Source organism: Spermophilus citellus (assembly GCF_964194105.1).
Source record: "Spermophilus citellus genome assembly, chromosome: 14".
NCBI classification, from domain to species: domain Eukaryota; kingdom Metazoa; phylum Chordata; class Mammalia; order Rodentia; family Sciuridae; genus Spermophilus; species Spermophilus citellus.
In genome coordinates this window covers 73,991,224-74,005,998 of record NC_138194.1, presented here as the reverse complement: position 1 = coordinate 74,005,998, position 14,775 = coordinate 73,991,224, and the positions used below count along the sequence as shown (strand labels likewise).

The 14,775-nt window shown below is 35.3% G+C and overlaps 1 long non-coding RNA gene across 1 annotated transcript in view; it reads right to left on the bottom strand.

Annotated features, from left to right (window-relative positions):
* Positions 1-1,255: 1,255 nt before the first annotated feature.
* The window catches only part of LOC308633790, a 219,903-nt gene continuing 206,383 nt past the window's right edge, over positions 1,256-14,775 (bottom strand). The window contains exon 3 of the long non-coding RNA XR_014018865.1: positions 1,256-1,446. This is a non-coding gene — a long non-coding RNA (uncharacterized lncRNA). The remainder of the gene's footprint in view (positions 1,447-14,775) is intronic.

Genomic DNA, 14,775 nt, shown 5'->3' with positions numbered 1-14,775 from the left:
AAAATAAGACTTGAAAAGTTGAAAAGAAGATTGAGTGGCTAAAGGAAGGGGACATAAAATAGAACAAAATGAAAGCATGATTGGAGCTGCCAAATCCTGCAATAACACCAGCCCCACATGGAAACCACTTAACCCAAAGACATTGGAGAATAACAAAGTCACACAGAAAACTGAAGTCGGATTCAGAACTAGAAACATGGTCTCCTATCATTTCTAGATAGATAAACTACTACAATACCTGAGAAAAATTTCAATTGCTTTTAAACAAACAGTACCATATTGGGGTGGTGGGGATAGTGGATGCCAAGGAAAACATGGCGATCTCCTTGATAAAACTTTGGACAACACTTTAAGTCACAGTCTATACTTTTACAACTTTTGAATATGATCAGATTCCTTTAAAATGAAATAAATGCAAGGACAAAACAGCAATCTTCCTTGGTGGATTTATCTCCCCTTCACATCATCATGTTTAAGACCTTTTATCTCAAAGAGACATAAGATATTGAAAACTGTTATAATTAAAAAGCATTTGTCAAAAGACTTGGTAGACAAACACACATACACAAAAGTTGTTATTTCAACTTGTTGAGTCTGATGAATTACAACTCTCAAAAACAAGTTCAAAATTTCAGGATATTATTCTATCTGAAAAAAAAAGAAACACAATGCCAGCAAGAGCCTATTCATAACCTACTACTCTGTCATATGAAGACTTCTCTATTCAATTACTCCAAAGTTAAGCAATGTGCAAAGCCAAACAGACCCACAATGTAATTCTTCCTCTTTCACAATGTAATAGCTTTCTACTTTCGTTGTGGCTTTGTTCATTATGGGCTGGCATCAACCACTGTCTTAAGAACCTGACAGAACAGGGTCGGAGACTTGGGAGCCTCAAGGGGAAATGAAAAAAAACAAAATCAAGAAACAACAATGGTGTTGGCTAAGAAATGACTAAAAGGAAAATAGTGGCACCTAAGCTGAAAAATTGGACAACCTAATATATACATTCCCCTTAGGCTAGATACAGAAGATCCTTAAAACTGATTCTTCATCCAACTTTTCTGAATGTTTTCAGTGTTTTTCCATCTTCCTGTTCAGACTATGTAAGAAAATGTCCAAAAACCATCATAAAAATTCATACATTAGAGAACAAGGGGGTCACTTAAGTAAGCAGATCCACAGACCCACAATACCATTTAGGTAGATTTTATCAGCTCACTTGCACAAAACATCTACATAAACTTACCGATGGTGTAGAACCTCTTCAGTTCACTCCTTCGGGAAGGATGCTTCTGGGTATTTGCTGCATTGTTCTGCTCTTCTTCAATGATGGGAGTCTTGGGTGCAGGGGGTTTACTAGTTTGGGGTGTTTGCTTTCCTGCACCAGCCAAAGGATTGAACCCTGGAGCTGTGATATCCACCGACTGGGACTTCTTCTTCAACCTACAGATAAAAAACACCACAAGCTATGAATATCATCTCAGGAGACACATTTGTTTCATGTTTATCTCCATCATATTTTTTTTTTCAACAACAGAGTTCTATGTGGCTTGAAAGAGAACCAGATGTATTCAGAAATTATAAACCTTCCCTTTAGTATTTTAAGATAAATTCTTCATTTTTGAAAGAAGTTGGAAATAAATCTTTTGTCTAATCATTTTTGAAAGGTCTCACTAAAATGTACCAAAATGTACTTCTAATAGCAAAATAAAAGGGGTTGAACAAAGATAATGTGTTGGACTATTCATTTCTGAAGGAAGTAGTTTTTTAATAATACAGTAGAGTGTCAAATAATTGTAACTCATATAAGATAATGAAATGATTATTTTTTTAACTGGAGGCTACTAATGCTTTTTGGTTTACTGTACTGTAAATCAACATGATTTAAAAACTACAAAATTCACATTTTTTTCTCCAAGTATACTTAATGACAATAAATGTGTTGCTCACTTTGTATGTGTTAAAGAGCTGATATTAGGCCAAACTAACATGAAAATCAAAAGCCATGAAATATTTTCTACCCTCATCCACTTTTCTTTTGGTGTAAAATCACTGGTAAATGATATGAATAAAGTTGAAACATTTCAAGCTAACAAATAGTATAATTAAACCTTAAGCAAGTTTACTTTTGACCTTTGGACCTTCTGGAAGCTAATATTGTCATTTTTGTTTTGTTTTTAAGATTTAGTTCTTTATTGAAAGCAAGGTGGCAATTGTCTTTATTATCTGTGATAATCACTCCGGAACACTTGCAATTTCCTAAATGCTTTGTACATCTTCACACCTCCACACTTTATTCAAGATTTTCCAGTACCTTGGATTCTACTTCCTGCCCCCACTATCAGACTCTGCTCAGGCTTCAAGGCTGTGATCTCCTCTGGAAAATTCCTATGCCTTGTGGTGTTTTTATATCTTTGTAGCCTCAGACCATCCAGCAGAGAGGGTTATTCATTGTTAACCTATTGCATCAAATTTATCAGAGTAAAAACATATTAAGGGGAACACAATCTATCAATTAGTAAATGGTTTTTAATGAAAGAAGTCTTTATAAGTTTTAGTCATTTAATTATCACCTATATCATTAATACCTTATTGTCTACATATCACATATATTATATAGTTAACATTCTTGAAATAGACTTATCCAAATTTTTAACAGATATATTAAAAATGCTCAATGGCATAATTCGTGAGAAATGCCATTCGTGAGAATGCTACATTGCACTCATAACACCAAACAGAATGGCTAAAATATAAAACACATGATACTGTGGTGATAAGAAACAAGTGGAAATCCCGGGTACATAATGGTGAGACCACTCTGGGAACATGTCTAGCAATGCCTCCTAAAGCCAGAATTATATATCTTTACATGTCCACTAAAAGATACATCTCAGAATGTTCATAACAGCACTGTTTGTAATGCACAAAAACTGAAAACCACCCAGATGTTTATCAACGATAGAATGAAATTTTATACAGTGGTGAAAATGAAGAACTACAATTACTTGCAAAAACATGGATGGTTTCCATAAAAATAATTTTGAGCTAAAGAAGCCAGATATAAAAGAGCATATGGTACATGATGCTATTTATATAAAGTTCAAATGCGGGCAAAATTATATGTGAGAAGCCATTCCACTGATGGTAACATGAAGATGTTCTTGGATTCTACTAATGTTTTGTTCCCTGCTCTGGGCATGGGGTTCCAGGATGTACTGGCTTGATGAGAATTTCATGTTTCAAAATTTTTGCATTTTTATGTTACACTTTGATAAAACTTTTCCATAAGATAATAAAAGACTTTTTAAATGTACTCATTTACAATGAAATTATACATAGTTACAGAATAACTAATGCCACAAAAAGGTAATAGTAAAAATAAATACAGTGAAACTTTTGGGCTTCCTTTCAGCTTCCCAAACACTGACAGAGTAGAATAGAATCTAACTAAAAATGCTTTCCACACTGGGGATCACTGTTTCCCAATTCCATCCCCTGCCTTTCCATGAGCTGAAATGGGTTGTTCACTGATTTCGTGAACAACTGATCTTTGTACAGGGATATAAGGTGAACAAAACAGGAGAAACAAAAAACCCACTGTTGAGCAGCCATCATTATTGTGGAGGGAGACCAGCAACAAATTAACTAGAATATAAGAAATCAGGTGGTAGCTTATATTATATAAAGCACTAGACACCTTAGCTGATAGAGTTCCACATCACTTCAAAATGCCCAAGTGTACCCCAATGCTTTTCATAACCTCCTTGGAATGAGCAAAGAACACAGTGCTGGATGCCCAAAGGCCAAATGGAGGAGAACATGACACTTAGTTATTTTCTTTCTTCTTTCTTCCCTTCCCCACCAAGCACCTCTCCCACCAGTACTTGAAAGGTATCAGGGTTTTATCATTGTAATTGAAGTTTACAACATTACTAGTAGGTTTTCTGGCTCACTGAAGAGGAGACTTCCATTTGCACATTCTTAGAGAGCAGAACTGTGTGGGTAACTGAATTACTCCCCAACAATTCTAAAAATGACTATTGTGGTTGACAAGGAAACCTGCTAAATGCCACCTTCGATTTCCAAATTTCGTGAAAGGGGAAGTCTTTCTAAGTTTTAAACAATGTTCTTAATTAAATGTGTTAAACAAATGTAAATATGGCATAATGGAATATGTAGGTGTGCATGAGATAAAGTATGCTTTGATAATAAATGAAACATTACAAAAGAGACAAAAATAATATCTTAATAGGACCGAAAGTATCTTTGTTTAATGTACTTTGCATTTCCAAAGGAAAATGAGTGCCAGTATCTTGGATCAAGAATAGAAAATGAGTAAAAGGAGCCATCCCTCTTGGCCTGGCTTCTATAGGAAGGATCCTCTGATAGTTCATAATTCTTGCTTTCCTACTCCTCCACAGAGGCATTCCAGCATCTCCTTTCAGCATGGTAATAGTGTTAGAGACTTTTCTGAGGCTCAGTTTCCTCATCTGTAGAACAGGGATAAACTAAAATCTTTACCCACAAGATGAAGTAAGCATTCTCTGGAAAAGTGCCCTGAATAAGTACCCACATGGGAAGTTCTCACTGATGCAAAATCCAATCCCTTTATGACTGTGGAGGGGGATGGTGTAATTCTTTAATATCTCGGGGACATTGAGGACATTAGGTCATTTCCCAAAAAATGCAGCTCCTCTGCTGCTGCATGGTGGTAGATAAACATGGAACCTGCAGGAGCTGCACTGCACTTGGTGGGGCTGGGGGGAGGGGCTGTCACTCATTTTAGAGTGTGGGTTTTGGGAAAGGAATAGTGGATATGAAGAGAACAAGTTAAAAGGAAGTCTCTGGTTTGGTGAGCAATGTGATACTCATTAGTAGTCTCCATATCTTACAGAAAACAAACACCCTAGATAGTCACTTGAAAAAAAAATATGCACATGAATATATATTTAATCTGTATTGGACTGACCTAAGACACCATATTCAGAAGCAGAGGTGGACCATGAGGAAGTAAGGACAAGAAATGCCAAAGAAGTGTGAGGAGTGTTTTGAGTTTCTTATTCTGACAAATAGGCCCAAGCCCTTTTCAACCAGTTCTCCAAAGAGCAGAAAAGCCTAACAGGCTAATGATGAAGTGTGAAGTCACAGGAACTAGAGAAAAAAATGGCAGAACACTTTTAACACCAAACAATTCAAACAGAATGACTCTCATAGTAATCAGCTAAATTTTATCCTTGCAAGATTTATTTCCACTTTATGAGAAGCACAAGAAATCGTGAACTCCTTTTTGAAGCACCTTTTGAGTAGAATACATGGAGTTTTCAACTTAAATGAGTTAATGGACATGTTGAAGCCCAGGGTTCAGGCCAGTAGTAATGGAATGTGGCTTTGCATTGCCTGCCACAGAGGAGACTTCTCTCTATTTCAATAGCTGTCACTGTGGCTTCACATTGAACCCATTTGTACTATGATCCATCACTTGTTATATTGTTTTGCTCTTATCTTCCCTTCTCCTCTCACTTTCTGGGGTTTTCCCCTTCCAACCATTTCCATCCTTCTAAATCTTCCCTGCAAGCTGTGGCCAAGCAATGTTCTTCATCTTTGCTGTATATCATGCTCTGTCTCTTTCAAAAGTTTCAAAAGTCTTATCCATATACCACATTCTATATATTTGACTGTATATCTTAAGAATAATGGTACAGCACTGAAGATTATAGACATGAGACGTCACTAATAGAACTGAATTCCTAACACAACATCTATTAGCTGTGTACTCTTGGTAAATATTCTTAACTTCACCTCAGTTTTCTCACTGGTAAAATGAAGTTATTAATAATATCTATATTATTAAAATTATATGAGAATTAATTAATATTTGGAAAAGTGCTTAGAAGACTAATATTATACTTAGCATATTGTGATATATAAGATTTTGTTAAGCAAAAAAAGAAAAGTAAACATGATTGATCATTGACAATTTATAATGTATTAGGTACAAGACCACATGCTATTCATACATTACTTTTGTTAATCACAAAAAAACTTATGAGGTAGGTGTCCTATTTCCTATTTTCAAAGGTTTAGAGAAAGTGATGGAGAAGCAAAAATCCAGGACATTTAACCTAAATCCAGAACATTTAACAGTTCATTATTAGAAAGTAGAGGTAAATTTCAGCTCCTCATACACAGAAGTAAGGTGAGTTTGGGCAAGGACTTAAACATTGTAAGTCTTGCCTATAATAATGGCATTCAGGCATCTACCTGCTTTACCTAAAAAAGCTATTATTAGCATAAAATGTCTTACTTTCTGTGAAAGCAGTTGGTAAAATTCCACAGGAATCTATAGTGCTAATGGTAGTTGTACAAATCTATACTTTGCTCCATTCATTTGTTGTATACTACACAAACACACATATGTGTATATATGTGCATAGATGCATGAGAACGGCTGTACTCCAAATGCCCAACACTTGTAGTCCTTTCCAGTAATTTCCAGCCAGAAGACCATCTGTGGTTTGCACATCTCATTACTGTTAGAGAAGCTGTCTCCTTGATTTCTAAATGAGCTAATGTAAGAATATTATTTAAAGTAGTAAGGCTGCTGAGAATGCAGGTTTTCCAAGTTGGATACTGTGGCTGCTGCAAAAGTCTCAAGTCACTCAAAAAGAGCTTTGGGGAGCAAATGCCTAAAAATTTTCACATTGCAAAATTAAGGCCTTTTGTTACTTGTTGTATACAGTCTGACTCAAAATCAGCAGCTAAAAACGAACCACAAAATCAGCAAAGAACAGCATATTCAGAAGTTCAACCACAGAAGAAATGACAGATTGGAAACTTAGGCATTAAAACAAGAAAACAGTCTCCTGAGGATATAGAAATGCCAATTCCAGCCTACTCTACAACTGGAAAGGCCATTCTATTTTTCATGTCCCCAAACAGAAAGATCGAGATGGAAACTCTCCTTAATGTGGGCCTTTGGAAACACAAATTGGTACTGGAATAGTTAATGGGACCCAATTAACTATTATATATAATCATTATATAAATATATATTATAATAATATATTATAATATAATACACAATATTATATGTAACTTGTAATATTATAATATATAACATATATTATAATATATATAATGGTCTTTTATATATATATATATATACATACATACAAACAAATTTATTCATTAACTAGATATTTATTATTATAAGACATGTTTCTAGCCCCATATTCATTCTAAAATATTCATTCTTTCCGCCATCTTGGACATTCAGAAAACAGAAAATTCAAAAGAACTAAGCCATAGTTCCAATAATATATAGGGATGGTTTGGTAGAAATTCATGCAAAAAGAAAAACCAAAATTATTATTAAACTCAACTTTGAAAGGCAAAGATAGTATAAATACTAAGAATTGCATAGAAGCATAGATGGATTCATTGCTATTATACCTAGTTTTATGCTATAAATACTAGAAATTAAATTCTAAACCAATTCTGCCTCTCCAAAGTTTAGTATATTCTAGAATAAACACTAATCATTTCTTACTGAACCTTCATGAAAAAGACATCCAAGTCCTCTAAGTTTGCTAGTTGGTTTATTTATATTCAAGCTTATAGTGGCTCAGAGAAAAGGCATATATTAGAAAAGTATTTTCTATTAGAAGTCTTCACCATCAGATATAATTAATACATTCATGGAAATTGTAAAATAAAATTCATTTTATTACTAGGACTCAGCACAGTGCTTGGTAGTAAGAGTAGTAAGCACTTAAGAAATAAGTAGTTGAATGCATGAATCCTTTCACCATTGGGTAAAAACCACAAGAATGCAAAAATGCAAGCAAGTCTACACAAAATCTCATGAAAATAAACTAAAAGAGTAAGATTTAGGACAATTTGTTAGAAGATAGAATAATTAACTTAATTCACCCACTAACATAGCCTTCTCCCTGATCATTTATGGGAATGTGTCTTACAGGTTGTATTGAAAAAGGAAATTGTCTCATCTCCATAATTAATACTATGATAAGTTCAAACAATGTCTTCATTCTTCATTCACTAAGTCCAGTTTAATAACTTCTAATTAAACATTCTGAACTTGATAAGTCCAAATCCTTATGTAAAAAATTTCAGAGGTGGTATTGTGGAATAAAAAGAGCAAGGCCTCTGGAATCAAAGACCTGGGTTCAAGTTCAGGATCTACTGCTTTTAACAATCCAATAAGATGACAGTTTAATGGCATTCATTAGGCACACATGTTACATGTTCTTGGGACAATCATTAAGAATTTTTGCACATAATCTTTCACTATAAAGTTTCAGAGTTCTAAGTTAATAGTAGTCAAAAATTTTATGAGTTTCCCCCTCCATGTAATTTCTGATCAGGCCATTATATTACAAACATTCACTTTAAAATTACACAAATATCCAATTTATTTCAGTTTTTATGTTGGAACTTCAAAGCCTTTCAACTGGAAAAGCTTGAAAGTGGAAATGCATTATGTAAATCCAAAGATTAGGGCTTGAAGGATTTGGAAGTCAAATTCTTGTAAATGCTGAACCGTCTTCAGCAATAACTCTCAGAGCTGAAATTTAATTTCATTACCTCTGATGAAATGATTTGTAACATGCTATTGCCACATCGATTGCATTCTGTTTATTCATTTTAGGAAGAAGGAATCAGAATACACAAGACTATTTTAAGAATTTAGGCTTCCATCCAACATTGCTGATTAAAGGAATCTATTTTTAACAGGGCCTATTACAAATGATCTGTGGAAAGCATATGGACTAGCTGATGAAAATGTAGTTTTGCTTCTGTACAACATAAGGCAATTCCAAACTTAATCAAGGTAGTTTCTGCTAGTAATAATAATCTGGGCCAAAGTCCAATGGTTTATAGTTAAATGACAATGTAGTACAATAATCTCACCATCTAAATTTTCCCAAATCATGAGAATAAGGAAAAATTCAGGAATCTATTATTTCATGACCTCTGTAGACTAAATTATCCTTCAGTCATTCTAAATATTTTTAAATGAAAATTTTGTGGTTTTTAAAATGTAAGATTACATCATGGATTATATTATGGATTGACAAGAATTTTTTGGAAAACTGCCCTAGTTAGAGTCTGATTAGTTCCTTTAGCAAGAGTATGCCATGTCTTCTCCCCCAGTTTCAGGATCTCTTAATTGCTAAGTTTTCTTCTGTTTGGATCATAGTGACATCGAACATGAAGTCTATGTCATGCTCCATGTACAACAAAGTTGGATTTTTAGACTATTGTTGGATAAACATATATAATCTTGAGGATTATATTAAAGAGATCACTCTTTTCCCAACAGAAACTCTATAAAGCTATATTTCTCTTTCTAGATCCTTCAGAAAGAAAATAACTTCCTATTTTATTCACCAAGAAAGAAAAATAAGACAGGGAGAGAAATTTCCTCTTTCCTCAACACCAGCTTCTCAGGCTTTCTTCCTCTGTTACCTCCTCCCATCCTGGTTTCTGATCTTTCCCTTCCTGCTAACCCACTTCCTCCAGCATTCACCCAAGTGCAATCATTTACCACCCCTTCCTACTTGTTCTCTCCAAGGCTACCTTCCCTTCCTCTGTTTCTTTTCTGCTTCAGGACACAGTTTCAAACCCCCTTCACTGAGTAACCCTCTCTAATAATGCCTCACACCACCACTTTCACAAATCTATTTATTTACATTTTGTATAACTTCACAAGGTCAGTGTAGAGAGTTGCTTTGGGAGTTGTATTTTTTCTGAGCCTCTTAATTGCAGGGTATTTGTGGAGGAAGATCGCTCAGAGGTTAAGGCTATGGATTATGGAGGTAGAGCATCTGGGTCCAACACTTGGCTTCTTATTGTAGGATCTGGAGCAAATTATTAATCTCTCTACACTTTCCTCATGTGTAAAATGTATCTAATAATAGCACTCATCTCAAAAAGTTCTGAAAAATGTAATAAAACATGATGCATATCAAGTGTTGGTTGTGATACATACTCATACATTTTAGCACCTTTCTATCTTGAAACTGTCTATATCCTTGGAATCCCTGATACAGAATTCTTCTCATATTTCTCTTTACATTAATCCTTAGAACTCCTCTTATTCTATTCAACTATTCACAACTTGAAAATTGAGGGGTCTGATGAAGCTAAGCCTCCCTTTGCTCTATTTTTACTATCTCCCTAGATATGTTCATTCATCCCCATGGGGTTAAATATTCATATGCTCAAGACTCCCACATTTACACCTCCCACCAAAACTTTTCCCAGAGCTGAAAACCTAAATATTCGGTGAGCTACTTGGCATTATTCATTATATGTACAAACTTTAAAATTAAAATGTCCATAAACGAATTCTCAGTTCCTATACTTGGCCCTAACCTCCTCTCCTGTCTTCACAATTACTCAAGCCAGATACTTCGAGGTTATATTTGATTCATTCCTTTTCATCAGTCTCCACTTTTAATTCATCAACAAATTCCCTTTATTCTGCTTCAAAATTATATCCTAAATCTCTCCATTCTCTATTTCTCACTACCACCTCCCTCATTATCACTTCTCCAGACTACAGCCTCCATGTTGATCTCCCCAGTTAGATTTTATATCCCACTACCTGTTATTCTTACAGCAGCACAACAAGTATTTTAAAGCACAAGGCGTAAAACAGATCATTCTTCTGAACTGAGGGATTGAATTGCTTCCCACTGTGGTTGGATGAATTTCTAAACTTCTTTCAATGGTCTGTACCGCCCTGTATTTATCTCCTACCAGATCTTGGACCATTCTTCTTGCCCTTATTCCTAGCTGCACTGATATTTTTTAAGGCTCCCAAATATGTCAGTTTCTTTCCTTACTTGGTACCTTTACACATGCTAGTCCCTCTGATTAGAATGTTCTTCGAGTTGCTGATTGCTTCTCACTTTGTAAGTTTCCTCAGGGACACCATTCCTCACATTTCTAACCAGGTTGTCTCTCATTTTCCTGTTCTGTCTCCTACTCCACTATTCTGTGCTCATCAACTTCCCAAAGTATTTATCACACAGTCTAATATATATTTGTTCATATTCACATTTCTCTGTTCTTTCATTTCACATTCTTATGCATGTAAAATAGAGACCTGAAATTTACCTGCACACCAAAAGTATTTACTACATGAATGACTTAATGTATCAGTTAACAATGAATTAATTATCCCTTCCTATAGGTTCTGTGCCTGTCTTTGTAAGAAGACTCCCAGGGCATGAGGTTCTGTTTGTTTTCTACATCTTCTTTTATTCTTAGTTTGGTTCTGTCGCAGTGTTCCAAAGATTTCTCCATAAATTACAGTCAGATCTCTTTGGTTAGAAAGCCACAGTATTCATTACAGTTGTGTGAAATAGAGCTGTCTCCTGATCTATGACCTAGACCAATTTTGAAATATGAAAATTATGGTGGAATACATGGTCTAAGAAATAGACTTGGAATAGAAGACCCTTTAAAACATGGGTTGATTTATTGCCATGTGCTAATGAGCATTTCACTCCTGCATTTTCTAGGCTTCATACTCCTGCAGGTGGTAAATTATATTAGAAACAAAAATCAAATGGAGATTGAAAGCAGAAAAGCAAAAGATCATATATTAAGAAAGCCAGGAAAAATATATACCCACATATGTTAATTTCTAACTGCATGAAGCACTGCTAAAAATTCCTACACAGTCCTTTAAAACAGTATATTCAGTCAATAATCATTAAAGGATAAGAAATAAAATCTGATTATGGCCCAAAGTAGCAATTTATCTTTAATTACAGTTAGTTTTTATATTTTTAAATCTTTAGGGAATGCAAATTCAATTGTTACACAGTGGCAGTAATGGAACTCACATTCTTGAGCTCATGCTATATTGCTATATGTTAGAAAATGACAAATCACTGCCTTTAATTCATGCACCGTAAGTTTCTTGAGGTTGGGGATAGTCTTATTTATAGTTAAGCCTCACTGTCCTATGTCCTGCCAGTCATGTAGGAACCACCACCTGAAGATGAAGTGATTCACCAGGAACATAAAACTCCACAGAAATAACTGCCTTGAAGCCCTCTCATGGCACTTGGTAGCTTTACAGCTCACACTTAGTGGCACTACACATTTAAATAGTGCTGTGATGAAATGCAAATACAAGTTCTGCAATAGAAATGAAATGTGAAGTAAGATATTTAGCCTGAATCTTATAATTCTCTTATCTTGCAATGTTAATAATCATTCCTGCTATATTAGCCCCATGAGGTAACATGTCTTCCTGTTCACCAATATCTGCTGAATCCCTTCTAGGTTCAACTACTGAAACTAGACTCAGGGGAGGGGGGTCTTCTTTTTGATGTTAGATTTCTGCAATTTATCAGGTAGGTAAAGCTGGCTTTTCCTTTTGGTGGGTCAGATAGTTTATGGGTAACTTTGTGGTATCCTCCACATTGAAGATATCTTATTTTTCCATCTCCTCTTTGTGGATGAATGCAGCTCCTCTTACTGGTCATTAAGAGCTCCTTGCCCAGCGTCAGGATCTGGCAGTAGACCTTCATGTTCTTTCTGCTGGGGTCACCTCCCTCCCCCAGGCAGCCCTCTTGGACTAGATCTAACACTCAGACCATTTCTTTTTTCTACAGGCAGTGCTGCCAACAGGAACCAAGCATTCTGCCTCATAGGTTTCAGCACAGCTACCACTCAGCAACTCTTTGCAATGCCTTGTCAGACCTCCCAGGCAGCTGTAGTCTCTAATCCTCTTTATTTCTCAAGTTTGACTTAAAGTCTAACCCTGGTTTTCTTCAGGCTCTCTGATTTGTCCCTGAGAGGTAAAGACAGCCCTTATGCCTTCGTTCTGAGGGTTGGGATAGGATAACATTCCATGAATACCAACAGCTTCCTGCAAACCCTGTTCTCATCTCCAAACTGTTACATTAGCTCAAGATGGGTTATCAGCTGTGGCTCATAAAATCAACTTGTGACTGTTAGCTTTTCAAGTCTTCATTTAGTGGACTCATGCCTTATTTTGAAATGTGGGAGTAGAAGATGCTTTCTCAGCTTCAGCTGAAACAGAGACAGAATGCCTATCTTAACTTCTTATTACAGTTACAATACATCTATTAGCCAACACTCAGGCTAAGAAAGGTTGGAGCCACCATAAAAGTGCTGACAGAAGGGAGATATTCCTTCATTTCAGAGTCAATTCTAGTTAAAAAGATTTCATTTGTTGATTTTGTTTTTATATTTACTTTCTATACATTCATTTAAGGCTTCTTGAATCTACCATTCTATGCTAAGCTTTGGGGATACCAAGATGAAAAGAAAATGGTTGCACTCCTTTGAGACACAAAATGGGATGAATTTATGAAACAATACAGGAGTGATAAGTTCTGGGGTCAAAGGAAGGCAACTCCTCTCCAAGTTTGAATTTGTCTTACAAGAAGTTCTAACACCCATGTGAATTTAGTCCTGATGACTTTTTACTCAACTTTAAAAAAAAATCAGATTTAGATATTTGTGAATGGCACCTCATTGTTTTGGGGAATAACCAAGAGAAAAATGAAGTTTGGATTAGAAAAAAGAGGGAAAAGTAAAGCAGAAACATTGGGCTGAAATTAGGTGTTTTGTTTCAAACAACAAATTAGTTTTGTTTCAAAAAACAAAGAAAAAGCTGCTACTTTGTACCAACATGATACAAAACAAAAGATGTAGAACAAAAAGGGCAAGATGAATCTACTGTCACAATAAAGAGCAGACATTTGACTGGAATAAACCAAATAAAAATTAAAAATAATGTTTTTATTTTGTCATGAATAGGCACAAATCAGGTAGGCATGGACTGTACGCAGGTACCCAAGAGCCTTCTGTGCTAATAGTTCTTATTCTATAGGTGAGGAATTTGCTTTCATACAAATCCCTTTAATCAAATCTATTCATCTCGCCTCTTTCTCTCTCTGGGCCTTATTATAAGTACATGTATAGATTTTTCATAGAGACTGAGTCTTATATTCAGAACTGGCTATATAATTTAGAGTACCCAGTATAAAATGAAAATATGAGGACTCTTGTTTAAAAAAATGATCAAGAACTCAAGACAGTGAGAGCACTCATGGAGCCCTTGTAAGCACAAGCCCGGTGGGGCCCACAGATTGTCCACTCATCTCTTTAGCCCTGCTGTGCTACCTGGTAAGATCTCCCAAATTAATTTACCAAAGCACAGTTTCTTTAAAATGATGCTTCAATGCCTAAAAATATTTTATAAGGAAATTTCTATAATTCTATTCCAGCCCGATGGAGTCTTAGTTATTGGTCAGCAAATCATAACTTTCAAGTCATAGCACAACCTAAAGTACCAAAGATTGTGAATTTATGTACAGTCTCATCTTCTTGGCATTTAAAATTTACTTAGTCAGTTTAAGTTATTTCTTGTGTCTGTAGGGGATTTAATGGAGCTTAAGATTAATATTCTAAGTATATACAATTTGATCAAAACCACCTGAGTGTTTCAAAGTAATCTCCATGTGAAGAAAAGGATATCAACAATCTAAATCCTGGATTGGGGAACAGATGGTAAGGAAGTACTACATCCTTTTCTTTGGATTAAAACAGGAAGTGTTTAGATAGGCAAAAGTTTTATTCTTCAGAAGTAGGGCACATTTTGTAGCAAGGGTCATATGGAAAGTTTGAAGGAGACTCTAGCCATGACACTGGCTAACTCAATATTATTCCTTCTTTGAACACTACTGTGGCTTC